General features: G+C 36.3%; 1 long non-coding RNA gene across 1 annotated transcript in view; it reads left to right on the top strand.

The window, feature by feature from the left end:
• Positions 1-16,486, top strand: part of LOC125938719 (uncharacterized) — a 49,582-nt gene extending 33,096 nt beyond the window's left edge. Inside the window, exon 3 of the long non-coding RNA XR_007462787.1 lies at positions 16,332-16,486. This is a non-coding gene — a long non-coding RNA (uncharacterized LOC125938719). The remainder of the gene's footprint in view (positions 1-16,331) is intronic.
• Positions 16,487-17,793: the final 1,307 nt, after the last annotated feature.

The following is a 17,793-nucleotide window of genomic DNA, read 5'->3' on the forward strand; positions in this document are numbered from 1 at the left end:
ACATAACTTTTTTTTATAGTATTTTGTTACAGTTGTTTTAGTTTATTAGTTATTGTTGTTAATCTCTTACTATGCTTAAATTGGAAATTAAACTGTATCATAGGTATGTATAGGAAAAAACATGATATATGTAGTGTTTGGTACTATCTGTGGTTTCAGGCATTCTCTGAGGGTCTTAGAACACATCCTCTGTGGAGAAGAGGGGACTGCTGTGTCTTATTTCCCCCATGTTTGGTATCCAGGGAAGGTCCAGTGCATCTACTGAATTCCTTACTGAATTCCACTCTTCCAATTCTGACTTTTTTTTTTTTTTTTTTTTTTGGTCCATGTAGAAAAGCTTCTACCTTGGTTTCCTGACTTTGCTCTCTGGTGCCCTAAGTCTCGGCCTATATAGCTGTGGCCCTGGCTACTAGTTTAGCTCTGGCAGAGATCTCCTATGGGTCTGATTCCACACGCCCAATTACTAGCATTGGCTGTTCCATCTTAATAGTGCCATCAGCCTGGTTGAGGATCTTCATTCCCATGTCTGCATCAGAATCAGCCGTGAGGCTTATTAAAAACTTGCAAGTAGGGGTGCCTGGGTGGCTTAGTTGGTTAAGCATCTGACTTCAGCTCAGGTTATGATCTCATGGTTTATGAGTTAGAGACCCATGTCAGTCTCTCTGCTGACTGCGCAGAGCCTACTTTGGATCCACTGCCCCCTCTCTCTCTACGTCTTCCCTACTTACACTATATCTCTGTGTCTCTCAAAATAAATGAATAAACTTAAAAAGAAAAAAAAACTTGCAAACTCTCTCAGTAACACTACCATAGATTTGATTTATTAGTAAGCTTGGGGTGGGTCTTAGGAACTTTTTTTATCTTTTCTAAAACTTCATCGTTGATCCTGATGGGCAGCCCATGCTGAAAACCACTTTCTTTCTTTCCTTTTTTTTAAACTTAAAAAAAAATGTTTATTTTTGAGAGAGAGAGAGAGAGAGAGAGAGAGAGAGAAAGCATGAGCAGGATGAGCAGGTGAGGGGCAGAGAGAGAAAGAGACACAGAATCCAGAGCAGGCTCCAGGCTCCGAGCTGTCAGCACAGACTCTGACGTGTGGCTCGAACTCATGAACTGCGAGATCATGACTCGAGCCGAAGTCAGATGCTTAACCAACTGAACCACCCATGTGCCCTTGCAAACCAGTTTCTTGGGAGCTGGCCTGACCTAACAGGAACCCTTTGGAAAGTGACACTGTCATAGCTTTTGTTCAGGTTTGCCATTTACTGGGAACATTTTCTCTGTGCCTCTATGCTAGCAATGGGCAAAGAACATAGAAAGAATTTACAACTTTGCTGAGTTGCTTTCAGGAAGGCTTTACTGAGTGATTGGCATTTGAATTAGAGAGCAAATGAATGAATAGCTCATTTTTTTTCAAGCCAAAGGAATAGCATTATGCAAGGACAGAGAGATAAAAATGTGAAAGGTATCTTAAATACTGAGACATCCATTTTGACGAAAGTGTTTAACACACAGATTGGGGGCATAGGATATGACATTATAAAAGTAGGTAGGCTCACTTTTAGGACCTTATGTGTTAAACTGAAGAGTTTATACTTCATTTTACCAGCAGTAAGAATTATCAGAAGTTAAGATGGAAAGCAAAGTGACCAGACATGTGTTTCAGAAAAATAATCTGGGCTTCAAAGGCATATGAATTTGGTGGGGCAAGATTGAAGGCAGAGACAGGTGAGGTACGTGTGGTAATGGAATACAGGTGAGATGGGGAAGGATGCTTAAGCCATACTCCTGGGCCCTGAAGCTGTCCTCTGTCACTGACACTAATGATGTTTCTTTATCACACTTTTATAGTAATAACCTGCAATATAGACCTTATAAGTAGCATGGCCTTGAGAATTCAGGGAACTCAAAGCCTTTATGAGCCATCACTGGTTCTTTCTTTTCCTGATTATTTTACCTTACAGTGCTGAGATAGCTAACTCTGGGTTTCTTCCCTCAGGAGCTGCTTAGAGCTTTTAAGGTAATTATTTGGGAGCAAAATCTTCTACAACATCCTAAGGGAAACTTGAAACCAGTTAATGAGCAGCAATAGGAATGCCAATGGTTGGGAAAATTGTGTCTAGGTCTTCTGAACACAGCGTTATTGCCCAAGTTCTGGAGAGAGAGACTTTGCATAGTCCATTAACCTTCACTCAGCTTCATTTTTTTACTGCTTCTGAATTTGTCCCTTTTCAGAGTGACTGCTTTCTTAAATCAGCATAGATTTATTGTTCCACCAATCTCCATTCACTTACTTCTGCATAGAGAGTTCATTTACTTCTAACAACTGTACATATTGTATCACAGAGTATATTTTGGAAACACTAACACCTACTCTCAGATGTGTTCAGGCATTTCATCCAGTTTTTTGACCTACTCTTACATCCTTGATCTTAGCTAAACTGTGTTTTTTTCCTAACTCTAATCTGCCTATGCTCAGGCTGATTAGTAGCTCCCCCCACCAAAAGATAACTGAGAATCTGTGAATGTGTTACCATACATGGCAAAAGGTATTTCGAATGTGTGATTGAGAATCTTGAGATGGGGAGATTATCCTGGATTATCTGGCTGGGCTAATGTAATCATAATGGTTCTTTTACGAGAAAGGTAGAAAAGTAGGTCAGAGAAAGAGATTGGAAAGAGCTATCTTGCTACCTTGAAGATAGAGTGAGCGGCCATAAACCAAGACATGCAGGCATCCTATAGAAGCTGGAAAAGGTAGGGAAACAATTTTTTTTCCCCTAGAGACTCCAGAAGTAACCAGCACCTTGAGTTTATCCCAGTGAGACAGATTTTGGACTTCTCACCTCCAGAACTGTATGAAAACAAATTTGTGATTTTAAACCATTAAGTTTCTGGAAATTTGCTGCAGCAGCAATAGAAAATTAATATGGTGTGCTACATACCTTTATCTGACTTATTCGTTTTGCTGTCCAGTTTGTCTAACTGATAACAATTTTATTGCCACATTATTGATTTTCCTTGGATACTTCTCTACCAGTAGACTAGCATACTTATTTTTCCCTAAGTTGCAAATTCCTCAATGACCAAGGTATTACCTAGGAGATGAGTGACTAATGGGACTGTTCTGAGGTAAGTGCGATGAGGCTAGTAAAGTGCTTCACACAGTGATGTAGGTTGGGTATACAATGAATTCACTTCCTGTCTCTTCATGGAGTCCTCATAAACTAATTGTTGGGTTTTACATGGTATTGGAGAAAGTCAAAAGCTATTTTGAAAATTAATGGATCACAAGGTAGAAGTTTATTTAGAATTTAGATTAGTATGTTCTTAGTGGATATAATAGTTCTTCGATCCATTTGGAATCTCATTTAAAAGATATTTTGATTTTGAATTCCTTTGGGGGGTAAAATATTTCCTACTCATGGCCACATGTACACTGTGCAGATTAAACTAGCTATAGTTTAGCAGAGCATCTTTTTTTCCTCTCAGAATTTTCCCCTTTTTGCCCCATTTTGAATGTATTTTTCTACATACACACACACCCCTACACTCACACTCTGTGGCTACTTATAGTCTAGAGTACAGTTAGTGTCCCTCATAGAAAGATGCTAAGGGTTAAATGAGAATGGCCAGTGAAAGTACTCTGTCAACTCTTTTGCTTACACAATGTAAGTTGTTGGTACGTCTGCTGTATTGACAAAGTTATGAACTTGAGGACAGACGTTGCATGTTATGTATTTCATCCTTAAAGCCTTATAAGATTTATTAAATAAATTGCTAAATAAAAGTTGGAAAATTAGAGGGGGCTGGGACAAGCCAGTGAAGAAGAGTTGAAGAAAAGAACTAAATTTGGTAGTTCTTTGGGTGGGATCATTTACTATTTGCCTCAGAAATGTCTCCTGATCTCTGCATTTGAGCTAATCCCCAAACTATGTAGTTAATTGTGAACTGTAAACCCTCAGTCACATGAACCAGTCACTCTGACTGTCCAGCTAGGACAGGCATATAAATCATCTCTCCCTTTATTAGTTTCCTGTTGCTGCCGTAACTCACTTCTGTAAACTTAATGGACTAGAATAACATAGATTCTTTATTTTACAGTACAATAGGTAAGCAGTCCAGGACAGATCTCCCTAGATGAAAATCAGAGAGTGTTGGCAGACTGTTCCTTTCTGGAGGTTTTAGGGGAGAATCTGTTTCCTGCTTATTTGAGTTGATGGCAGAATTTGGTTCCTTTGTGGTTGTAGGACTGATTTTTTTGCTAGCTTGTCAGCCAAAGGCCATTTCCAGTTTCTGAAGACCACTTATGTTCCTTGGCTTATAGTTCCCTTCTGCCATCTTGAAAGCCTGTGATGGCAAGTTGAGACCCTCTCATGTTTCGAATCTCTCATTATTCCTCCCTATCATCTCTTTGACCCTCTCGTCTGCTTCCCTCTTCTAATTTCCAGTACTCATTTAATTACGTTTTGCCCACCTTCATAATCTAGGATAACCTCACATCTCAAGATTCTTAACCTTAAATTAAGAAAATTTCATTTGATTTTAAGATAATATATTCACAGGTTCTAGGGATTAGGAGGTGAGTGTCTTTAGGGGAGCATTATTCTGCTAACCACAGTCCATAACTGATAGCATTTGCCTGTATTATAGTTGTTCCACACTTTGTTTTCTAATTTGGGCAGTATCTTTGTTGGCCTTTTCTCCAAGCCTCAATTATTCAGTCTCAGAACTACAGTAGGCATCTGATTCAACTGTTTTGCCAACTTAGTTCATCTAATATATAAAGTCATTTTTATCCCAATTTATTTCAGTTCAGTTAGTTCTGTGAAATTCAGTAAGAATTTATTGTCTACTGAAAGCATTCCTGGAATGATAAGGTAAGGTATGGAGTTTGTAATCTATGAAGATAAGATATATTCACATGAGATAAAGAAAAACACGAGAGTGTACAATTCCTATGTGTGCATGATGAGGGTGTTAGAAGGGGAATAGTCTCATGAAGTGGTGGGATTAGGAAAGCAAGGTTGTGATTTTTGCCAGGCTGAAGTCACTTATAAGATGTGACTTAATAAACAATGGTCAGATATTTCTGCTTGAAAATATCTCCCTGCATAGGTTGGAAATTTGTTGCTTCATTTTGTCACTGTTAGATACATTTAGCTTGACAAGCATCCTCTTCTACCAAGCCATCCTGTAGAACTCTTGCTCAGGGAATGTATGTTTTTAATTGTTCATGAAACTACTGTTGTTGTTTTTAATCTTTGTACCTTAATCTGTATCAACCTTCTGTAGACCCTTAAAGAATATTTCCTTCTTTAAATTTGTTGTCTTAGTAAACTGATAGAGTTTCTAGCACTAGGTATTTATGGACCTCAAAAGCATGTAAGTGTAGTAAGTCGGGACCAGGTGGGGAGAAGGCTTGGGAAATTGACCTGGGCCAGGACTTCTTTTATTATTTCATGATGTCCCTATTAACATAGCAACAGGGTTGCCCCCTAGGTTGTGTTACTGGAAGTCCATATTCCAGTGTTCAAGGGGAAGTAAGTAGTTCAAGTCTGAGGCAACTACCATTAGCATCACAGATGTTTTAATTTATTTTTTATGTTTTCTTAAAAATTTTTAAAGGTACTTATTCATTTTTGAGAGAGAGAGAGAGAGAGAGAGAGAGAGAGAACGAGCACAGGAGAAGGAGAGGGGCTGAGAGAGAGGGAGACAGATAATCGGAACTAGGCTCTGCATTGGCAATGCAAAACCTGACATGGGGTTTGAACTCACAAACCGTGAGATCATGACCTGAGCCAAAGTTGGATGCTCAGCCAACTGAACCACCCAGATGCCCTGAAGTATATGCTTTTAAAATGATGAATGGCCCAGCCATAGAGTATCTGGTAAGGGTAGATAATTACAGACAGGCAGAGGTAGCTTGTTCTGGGAGAACAGATCCAGATAGAACTAGAAATCTAGGGTCCAGCCCCATTAGGGAGATAAGAGGTAGGCATAGGGTTGGGATCCCGGGCAAATGGACTAGAATTCAGGATATGGAGCTTGAATATAAAGTGCAAAGCATGGCCGAAGCTCAGAAATAGAGACTGGTAAGGATGGTGGGGCAAAGGGTCCAGCCTGGGGCTTAGGAACACTGGTGCCAGAGAAGACATGAGCTTTAGCTGACAGATAAATTCCAGACCTTTCAGCCTGTGACTAATATCCAGTCAGACCTCATACTCATTGGCTCAGGCAGATCAGAGCTCACTGATGGTTGTTCTTCAGGACTTGCGCCTGCTCATGGCCAGTTGTAGGCTCTGACTGTCAGTCTGGGGGGAATAGGACAGTTGGTCTCTGCCATATCAAGAACAATACCATAGAAATTTGTTCCACCTGTGCTGTGCAGTTTGCATAATGCCACATGACTCCAGTCTCAATTGAATTAAACTAACAAGTTGTTTGCTTTTATTGAAGTATTATTACAAAGACATTTAACATTAAATTATTTGTTTATTTTGTTAATTTTCTGCTTTTTTAAGTGTTTGTTTTTGGAAGACAGAGAGACAGAGTGGGGGAGGGGCAGAGAGAGAGGGAGACACCGAATCCCTGAATGAAGCAGGCTCCAGGGTCTGAGCTGTCAGCACAGAACCTGACGTGGGGCTCGAACCCACAAAGCATGGGATCATGACCTGGGCGAAAGTTAGATGCTCAAACCACTGAGCCACCCCGGTGCCCCTGTTAATTTTCTAAGTTAAGAATTCTTCTATTTGGCAGAATAGAAGAAATTATAATATTCTGTGGTCTCTGAAGATAAAATGAGAGGCAGTGAGTCCCCAAAACCTGAAGAATTCAAACATTCTTTAGATGACCACTTGGCAAATATGATGCTGGGGGATTAAATGGGTGATATTTAAAGGTCCTTTCTAATCCTAAAACACCATCTAAATCAGGATAATATAAAAATGTCTAGACTTCATAGACATTATTTTTACTTATTGAACACCTGGCTTCTTTTAAATTTTAGAAAAATACTTATTAATTAGAAAAGAGATATTAAAATGTGATAATTTTCATTAAGCATGCTTGGCCATTTTAAATTACTTTCTTCAATTTAAAATCCCCTTAATACACTGATTACTTATTAGAGAAACCAATAATCTTCAATAATTTGCAGTAAATTGCAAATTTATGCATAAATATTTAAATGTTATACATACTCCTATTCATTGATGATCCTTTTTTTGGGGGGCATAAAATCCATACTGATATATTTTATTACAAAGTTGCTTATTTTAATACTGGAGTAAACTCAAAATTTGTCTTCTAGTTGTACTGAATTTCAATGGCCTTTTAATTGCAATTAAGCTCACAGTTTTCAAAGTTCTTTTAGAAGAAGGGCCTATCTGTATTTAAAGTGTGTATTGCCTTAGGTAGTGCTATCACCTGAACAATCTCTGCTGTGCCTGGCAGTCAATGAAGAAAAAAGTGCACAAGATTCATATGTGATTTGGGAATTGTGTCTATGTCTAAGACAGACGTCCAGTGAGAGAGGGCTTTCTCAACTTTTGCCTTGATACCTTCAGTCTAAACCTAGAATCACAGAATTTACACGTTTCAAAGGTTATTAACGATAACTTTCATACCTCATTTTACAGATGAGGAATCTGAGTCACTGTGAGGTTGAGTAGTTTATCTATTCCTATATGCATTTAACAGTTCTCCTGCTCCTTTGCCTTCAGTTTGACCCTGACAGGGTGTTTAGTTATTTTTCTTTTAAAGAAGAAAAGAGATGGGCAAGATCACACAGTCAGTAGATGGTGTTTTCACTTGTCCCTGCTTGTGATGCTGGACTATAGCCTTTCATGGTCCTTTTTTTACATCCTTATTTATCTGATGACTACATGATGATTAAATCAAGTCTTATTTATCTGAAGGAAGATAAAATTAAGCTACAGTGTACCCATTCATTGCAAAATGGTGTCTGTAAGATCTGGCAGTGCTGAAGATAGCTTTTTCCTAAGATATTTATTAAACTTATGTGAGGTATGTATTTTATAAATTAATATTAATAAATGTCAGTCACATGTGTTATATCTTAATATTTACAGTTTTCAGAATACTTCACATTTTAAAAACAGATTTATATTTATGTGGTACTATTTCACTTATTGCCTTGTAATCATTAGTATTGATGAATATTGACATATTTAATCAGAACATTCAGGAGCAGAAAACTGATAACGATTCAGGCCAAAAGTTATGCTAAGAATTTTAATTTTATAATGTTGCACATTATGAATAATTAAATTTATCTCTTTTGATCTCTATGTATTCATCTTTAAAGATATTCTTAATGATATGCCTAAAGCTAGTGGTAGGCAGGAACTTTGATTGCAATCTTCTTATGTCTTGTGTCTTAAGAAGTCACTTCTCCAAGGAAAGACCATCTTTCTTACTTTCCTCTAAGCCCAGATGTGAGGTTCCTGCAGTTTTTCCATTGCAATGTAAGAAAAGTTTCCTAGCATAGGTAATATACTTCGAAGCCACTTGCATGACCTCTGTGACTGCGTCTGTGCCCACTTCTGGGCTCTTCACAACATGCCATGTCTTCTAGTCTTGCAACATCCCTGAGATATAAGGATTGCTTTAGGATTACCAGTCTATAGGTGGGGAAACTGAGATTGTGAGAAGTGAGTTGTGTGCAAAAGCCATTCAAGATGTCCCTTCTACCACAACAAACTTCTTATTTATTATATTTCCTCTTGAGAGAGAAAGAATAAAAGTAAGATCAATAGTGGCCTTATGCATCCATGTAACAGTTTAGAAATTTCTTTTTACTTCCTACCTGATTGTGTGTTATATGTGTATGACAGTGTTCTCTAGAGGACTGATGTGGTAATGATAATGGTAATATTTGTTAAAAACTTGCTATATGGCAGGCACTGTGCTAAGTGCTTCATATACATTATCTCATTTCATCCTCACAGCAACCCTATGAAGTAGAAATTATTATCCTCGTTTTTAAGATGAGAAAATGAGGCTTAGAGAGATTAAATAGCTTGCCCAAGGTTACTACTGTTTAAACCAAGCAATCTAACTGCAGATTCCAATCCCCTAACTGCTCTGCTCTGTTGCTTGCACTGTATGTAAGGCTTTTCTTTTTTCCATTTTAATGTTTCTTTGCTTTATGAAGGGGTTACAGAGGAATGACTTCCGCCCTAGCACTGTGCCATTAAGAACTGCTGCTACTGACTAATGTCCTCAAATGTTAGTGTGTATAAGAATTATCTGGGTTGTTTTTTTTAAGACAAATGGTGCCTAACATTTCTGAAATTTTTATATTACTCTAATTATACAATTTAAGTGAATTAGAGTTGCTTAGTGTGAAAAACCCTAAAATTTGGTATTGTCAACAAATGTCTAATAATCATCTGTTAACTTATTTTTTCTAGAAAAATAGATCTCATAAGGTCAATTGCTCTAAGCAAGTTGTGTGGTGCCTTATATTTGTAATTCATATAATCATGAGATATGCTGCCCCTTTAAATTTCTTCAATGGAACCAGCTTGTCTGCTACTAGATGGAAATGTGGCCAGTTCTATGGCTTTTCTGCTCTCTCTCAGGGCCTTATAGTGTCTATAAGTCATATATGCAGTCTTAATTCAATAATCTAAAGTGTACACTCTCATGTATCGATACACACTTCCATCTTCATTCAAAATTGTAGTTATTTCCTTTACCTCAGCTGAAGCTTTTTGTAGGTGGGAGTCCAGGTAGAGAGTGTGGTCCTTCCTTTAACACATCTTTGCATTTACTTTTCCTCCTTCCTCACAGATTTTCCCTTACCTCACTCCTATTTTCTGAGATCACTTTTCCCAAATAAACTACTTGCCTGCAAAACTTTTTTCTCAGGCTTCCAAGGGGACCTAGGCAAAGACACTTACCAATGCTAATCTTAACTCATTTCCTATCTTTTGAAGATTGGTACAAATGTGAAAACTAAAGGTTATAAATTCGTATGAAATTGGGGATGTCTACAAGAGGTAATGCCTGCATTTTGTTGGCTTCAATTGAGTAATTTGCACCCAGCATTAAAATGGCCCATAAGTAATTCATGATTGTGGGTAATTAAATACCACCAAGCTGCCATCCTTTCTTGGAGGCAGAGGACTGGCCTGAATGACTCCTTTAAAAAAGCATTGAGGATTTCAGTGACTATTTTATCAGAGACAAGCACTTGTTGGCTTAGGAAGGTATCAAAAAGACTTGTCATTTATTTGGGCTCACAAGCAGCTGTACATAAAAGTGAAATATCCTTACCACTATTCAGAGTTTTCCTAGGTGACAGTGATGCCAATGTCACTTCCACCTGGTTTTGCACTACGTCTGAAACAGTCATACAAGTGTTTTCCCTTTCTTAACCTTACAGGCTCTCATGGTTGCATGATAAGCTGGTCTAGTGGTTGCTAAAAACTGGTCTATGGACTGAGTATAGCAAAATCACTGAGAAAGCATTTTAAAAATACATGCTTCTGAGTTCTACCTCTGGAGATTTGAATTGGTTCCGGAGTCTGGGCAGTGGTGGCTTGTTCTGGCTTGTGAGAACCCATTGTGCCCCTATGTTTCTAACTCCACAGTGAGTGACTTCATGTTGGTAGCTTGAAATCAGACCTGATGAGAGTATTGATACTATGGAAATTGGCAAATGGTATAGATGAGAGATTTTTTTTCCTCTCTAGAGCTAATGTTAGACATTTACTAGCACATCACTGGATTGGGGACTAGGACTAAGTGCAACCTGTCCCTCAAGCAAGGAATCTGTTCTTTAGAAATGTGTTTTTATTTCTGACTTAATATGAGCTGTTCACATGGCAGTTCTATTAGCACTTTACCGTTATATTTATACCATTTATATTTTCTTATAAATACAATTTTTAAGGTGTATCTGTTAACCTTTTTTATTTAAAATACAATTACTGACATTAGCTTAATAAAAATACCAATTTGACTTGTGCTATAGCAGCTAACGTAAATGACCTCCTCTTTGGCACCTAATTGGGTTTTCTAAAGGAAAACCAGTCCATACTAATTTAATTCTCTGTGTGATACTGTTCTACAAAATTAAAATGTTTATCTGGTTTGGTTAATCAGTTTTTAGAATAATTGTTTTAACAGAATATTGGAATATCATTAGTCTCCTGAATATTATAATTTAACAAATGATTGCTATGCTAAACCAAATGGTTACCATGGCAAGATTTCATCTGGAGCCTTGAGGTAGGAGGGCTGTTCCATCAGAAAGGGATTCCTATGTCTCTTTCCCATGGGTACTTCTAATTGCTAAACATTAAACATAGTAAGGTTGGAGAATTTACTACATATTTACGAAGAGAACAATGATTCTCAACACAATGCCTATATATCTGTACCTGGAAACAGTGATTTAAAGGCCAGTTAAGGTCGTTTAAGCCATTGCCAATAGAGTTTACAGTGATAAATCTGGAATATAAAAATCACACCTTGGTTTTAACACAAAAGGGGAAATGCCAAATTGTTCATTGTGGTATAATATTCTGAAAATTGAATTACCTGTGAGGAAATATGTATTTTGGCCTCAGCTTCATCATTTCCTATTCAAGCATCATTGGTGAAGTCACATAATCTTTCTTAGCCCAATTCTTTATTCTTAAACCTACTGTATTTTTATTACATAGCTTATTCTGAGGATCAAGTGAGATAAACATGTGAGCAATTTGAATACAATATTCTTTAAATGTAAGGAATCATCAATGTTAGTATATTTCAAAGACTTAAGACATTATTGTTTTTTAGATGTGATTCAATCTAATCACATTTATATCTAGTGTTGATAGATTCCTTGTTGGAACTTTATATGACTGAATTGAGTCTTAATTTGTCATTGACATGTATGGTTACCTTCTTTTGGATGCCATCTTGATGATTATGAACTAATTTCCAAAATTCAAATAAATTTAATATATACATGTATTATTTCACAATTATTTTATGAGAGAATTAGTATGTTGCATTGCTTAAAGTGTTTCTATCTTATGTGAATGTGGTAGTATAAATAAGGACAATAACAGCTAACACTATAATACTATATGCTATATAGCATCCCAGCTTTTTTGTTTTTAAGTTTATTTATTTTAGAGAGATACAGAGAGAGAGAGAGAGAATTCCAAGTAGGTTCTGTTCTGTCAGTGTGGAGCCCAATGCTGGGCTCCAACTCATGAACTGTGAGATCATGCCCTGAGCCAAATCAAGAGTTGGATGCTTAACTGACTGAGTCACCCAGGAGCCCTTAGTATCCCAGCTTTTTTCAGATGAAAAGACAGAGAGAAGTATCAACTCTTCTAAGTCTTAATAGCTAGAAAATGATAAAGTTAGGACTCAGAAGTTGTTCCACCTCAAGCTCAAACCCAAATCCAAACTCTGAACCAAAATGCTAGTATTGCCTCTTGCATTATTCATATCTGCCTTTCTTTTTACCTTATTCTCCTTTTCATCACTCAAAAAGTGTTTGTGTATATACATATAGAACAAGTTTCCCTCTTAGATAAACAAGATGTTTTGTAGGTTGATGGTGACAGTTCATAGTTGGGACCAATCAGAGTGCACTATCCTTGTGTACAACAGTGGCTGCAAAATACCTAATATCCTGCCAGACAGCCTATGATTTCTCTAAATCACATTGATAGTACTTTATAACTGCAATAAATGTTTTTTACACTAAATCCAGATTTGAAGATCAAGTGGAAGTTTCCTCCAAAAGACACTATTATTTGGTTTACGAGGGAAAAGTATTAACAAACATGATTTTAAAATTACTTTTGAATGCTTAGGCATTTATATATTTTTATTTATAATCCTCACAAAAGACATATATGTCCATTTTGCAGATAAGGAAACTGAGCTAGAGAGCACCTCACCTGAGAGTCACACAGTTGCTAAGTGGCAGAGGTGGAATTCAAACTCTAGTCCACGAGACTCCCAGACCCCTCATTTTCTCACTATCACATGGCACCACATTGTTGTGGAACACCCAAGGGGTCCTATAAAGGAAGGTTTACAATGTGACTATATATAGACTGAGAAGTTGTCATACTTAAGAATCACAATGTCTCACATGGAGATCCAAACTTGTATTTTTTCTGGAAGGTCTGGAACAAGGGCTGAGAGGAAGTAGCCTCTGCTCCCTCTAGAATGAAGTCTGAGCTCTCATTTTACCACCTTTCCTATAACTTATCAACCATATTACCTGACCCTATTAGAGTTCATCATCTCTGGATTCAGTTTTGATTCAAAGCTTTGTTGACTAAGGTGGGGGAAAGTTAAGCCTGTGCTATTTTTATGATTAATTAATAAATTGGGGAGAAAGCGTTTATAGTTTTGAAGATAATATATTTTGGTACCAAACCAGGGCCTTCTGAGATTATATAATACTCTGGGCTCTTCTTCTGGAATTGTAATTGACTGACATAAGCCACTCATTAAAATGTTGATGTTATTCAAATTGTGTCGGTATAATTTTTTAGGATATTTATACCTGGAATTTGGGGTGGTAAAGAAAAATGCTTGCATTATTCTGGCATTGGGGTCTCAAAAATTATAAGATCTTGCATTTTGTTTGGAAACAAATATATTCTAAAGGTAGGAGGTGGATTGGGAAGGGAACACTAATATCTTTTTGTTTATTGTTACGTAACTTAAAATATATCATATAATCCTAAAAATAGGCCTTTAGATCATTATTCAGATGGAATAAGCATTTTTTTTTATGACTAGAGGATTGTATAGTTCATCTCTCACAGAAATAATAAGTTTTCATATCCAGTGAATTATTTGGGTTTTCTAATTAAAAAGTGAAACAAAGAGTTGTCCTAGAGTTAAGAAAAAATTGAAGAAAATAGACCAGTAATTTAAAATATCAGTTTTGCTGCAGCCCTGGGTGGCTCAGTCAATTAAGTGCATGACTCTTGATTTCGGCTCAGGTCATGATCCCATGGTCATGAGATTGTGAGAATTTTATTCATGTGTAGGCAGTCAAAAAAATGATTTGAATGGGGGTGGGGGATTTTTTTTCTAACACTTGAAGTAAGTGCTACTTTTTGTGGGACGATTTTCTCAGAAATTAACTACAAATGGAGTCCAAAATGTTTAGATAATTAATAAAAATCATTTATTTCTCAATATGGTAATTTATATAAAAGAATTTGTAAGTTTAAAAACAAGAAGCAGATAAAGGACAGTGTTATTATTTAAGCACTTACCCTCCTTCGTATTTCCTAAATTCATACTATGAATCCAGTACTATTAGTATTAGTAATACTCCTAATCCAGTATTGATTAGGAGAATAATCAATTGGTTTATAATTTTTAAAAAAAGGTACATAATAAAAATACCATGAAAATTATTATTTTATCTCTATTTCCATCCCAGAGGCAACAAATATTACCTGTTCCTTGTGTATTGTTACACAGACATTTTATGTAGATACAAGCAAAGTGGTGTTTGTACAACATCCCTGTTGTACAGCCTGCTTTATACGCTATGGTAGTATACCCTACACATAGTTCTGAATCTTGCTTTTTCACATGCAGATCTTGGAGATTATCCCATAGCCCAAGTAGTGAATTATCTTTTTTTTTTAATACTTTTTTTTTCTTTTTTGGGTGCTTTATAATTTATTTCACCAGGCATTGGTTGTGTACATTTAGGCAGTTTCCAGCTTTGCTATTACAAACCATAGTTTAGTGAATAATCTTATATAGAGGTCTTTTCACCTGTTAAGTAAATATGTCTATAAGAAAAATTCCTTGAAGTGGAGTTGAATTAAAAAGTATGTGCTTCTGTAATTTTGAACAATATTGCCTAATTACCCTGCAGAGAGGTTGTGCCAGTGTATACTTTTGACTAGCAGCATGCAAAAATGCCTGTTTCCCCACTGCCTGGCCAAACAGCATTATTAATCTTTTGTATTTTTGCCCATCTGATAGGTAAAGAATGGTATGTTAGTGTAGTTTTAATTTTCATTTTTTTAATTCTTATTCATGTGTTTTGGAGTTATTTATGTTTCATTTCCCATGAACTGTCTGTGCACGTTGCTTGCCAATTCTTCTGTTGGGTCATTTATTATCAAATAGTTGGTGTTTATTGTTTATTGGTTTGTGATATGAGTTGTAAATATTTATCCCAGCTTGTCATTTTCCTTTGCCATTGCTTATTTTAGTTTTTGCTATGAAGATTATTATTAAATTTTTTTATGCTGTGGAATTTATCAATCTTTTGATTTATAGCTTCTGTGTCATATTTAAACAGGCCTCTTCTATACCAAGATTATAAAACACTTCTCCCAGGTTTCTTCTAATACTTTTATGCTTTCATTTTTACAATTAAATCTTTGATTCATTTGGAATTTATCCTGATGTAGAATATGAGATATAGCTCTAATGTTACTTTTTTCTAGATGGCTACCCAATAGCATTTATTGAATAATCCATCTTCACTGGTTTCAGAGTCTGCATTGCTACCTTTTGTTATATTAATAATTATGGAATGCACACTATGAATCAAATGTTGTGTTAGGTACTATGGCAAATTTAAAAAGTGTAATATAGTTCTTGCAGCCGGAAATACCTGTCTAGTTATAGCAACAAAACTAACACTCATGGAAAAAATCAAATAGTGAGTTGCATTAGAAGGTTTTATGGAGAGGCAGGCATCAGTTCTTTCCTGACAGTTGTAAATGGAATTAGAGAATAAAAACACACAAAAGAGAAATAGGGGAACAAAATAAAAGGAAGATACCTACTCATATTCATTATCCAAAACGGATAGGCCCAGGCCATAGGGAGGCTGCATGTTGATTAGCAAATGTTTAATGTGGGTATATTTCTACATGGCAAATGCTTTTATTTTTAGAAACACATCTATGATATCTATGGTGAAAATTACCATTATAAAATGCTGTTGATTTCTTAAATTCTCTTTTTAATTAAGATTAAAATTAAATTCCCTTTATTTTTAATTTAACTGTGAGAGTAAAGGTATTTGTGAAAATGGCTTCAACCTGAACAGCCACTCTCAGAGCAGATATCTTGTTAGTTGATTTGGAATTATTTGGGTGTGTCTGAATTGTTTCCCATTGTATTTTCTTGCCTACTTAATATTGAACCTCTTTGTATGAAATTGGCCAAATTGGGCTTTGTTACTTTAAATTCGTTAACAATGAGAGATTTAGAAACCCCTATAGTGCATAATACACATACAGCAGACCCCCTGGCCCCCCACCCCTTATCTGTGGTTTTGCTTTCTGTGATTTCAGTTTCCCAAGGTCACTTGTGTTTTGGAAGCAGATGATCCTCCTTCTGATGAATTATCAGAAGGTCAATAGTAGCCTAATGCTAAATCATAATGCCTACATCATTCACCTCACTTCATCTCATTATGTAGGATTGTATCATCTCATATCATCACAAGAAGGGTAAGTACAGTACAATAAGATATTTTTAAAGATATTTTGAGAGAGAGAAAGACTGCATTCACAATAACTTTTATTATGCTATATTGTTATAATTATTCTATTTTATTATTGTTGATCTCTTACTGTGCCTAATTTATAAATTAAACAGTATCATAGGTGTGTGTGTGTGTGTGTGTGTGTGTGTGTGTGTGTGTGTATGTGTATGTATTTAGGGAAAAACATAGTATATATAGGGTTTGATACTATCAGCTGTTTCAGGCGTCCACTGGGGATGTTGAAATGTATCCCCCATGGATAAGGGGGGCTACTGTATATGTATACTCTTTTGTTTCTAGTTTTAAAATGGAATATTTAAAAAATGAGATATAACTCACTTGGCATAAAATTCACCATTTTAAGGTATATAGTTAAGTTGTTTTGAGTAAATTCATGACGTTACCATCACTACTACTTAATTCCAGAACATTTGCGTTACCCCAAAGAGAAACCCTGTATGAATTATTAGTTACTTTCTAGTATCCCCACTTGCCAGCCCCTGGCAACTACTAATATACTTTCTGTCTCTATGGATTTACCTTTTGTGGACATTTCATATAAATGGAATCATATAATATGTGGCCTTTTATGTTTGCTTTCATTTGTGTAATGTTTTGAGGTTCATCTGTGTTTTGGCATGTACTTGAGTCTTTTTTGTGGCTAAATAATGGTCCGTTGTGTGGATACATCATATTTTGTTTGTCAGTTGAGGGACATTTGAGTTATTTCTTCTTCTTGCTATTATGAATAACTCAGCTATGTCCATACAAGTTTTTGGGTGGACATGTTTTTATTTCTCTTTGGTATATACCAAAGAATGGAATTTCTAGGTCCTATAATAAGGCTATATTTAAATTTTTGAGGAACTGCCAACTGGTTTCCATATTGGCTGCACCATTTTTTAAAGGTCTGAATTCCTTTTTTTTTTTTAAATGTTTATTTATTTTGGGAGAGACAGAGCATGAGCAGGAGGGAGCAGAGAGACAGGGGGAGCAAGAATCCTAAACAGGCTCTCTGCTGGCAGCACGGGCTCAGTCCCCCAATTGTGAGATCATGAATCTGAGCCAGAAATAAGAGTTGGACGCCTAACCAACTGAGCCACTTAGGCACGCTGGTTCAAATTCCTCAAATCTTTGCCAACATTCATCATTTTTGATTTTGTAAATTGTAGCCATTCTAGTGTGTGTAAAGTGATATATCATTGTGGTTTTGATTGCACTTCCTTGATGCCATAATGAGTTGAGCATCTTTTTTATGTGTTTATTGC

This window comes from Panthera uncia (assembly GCF_023721935.1).
Source record: "Panthera uncia isolate 11264 chromosome B2 unlocalized genomic scaffold, Puncia_PCG_1.0 HiC_scaffold_24, whole genome shotgun sequence".
Lineage (NCBI taxonomy): Eukaryota > Metazoa > Chordata > Mammalia > Carnivora > Felidae > Panthera > Panthera uncia.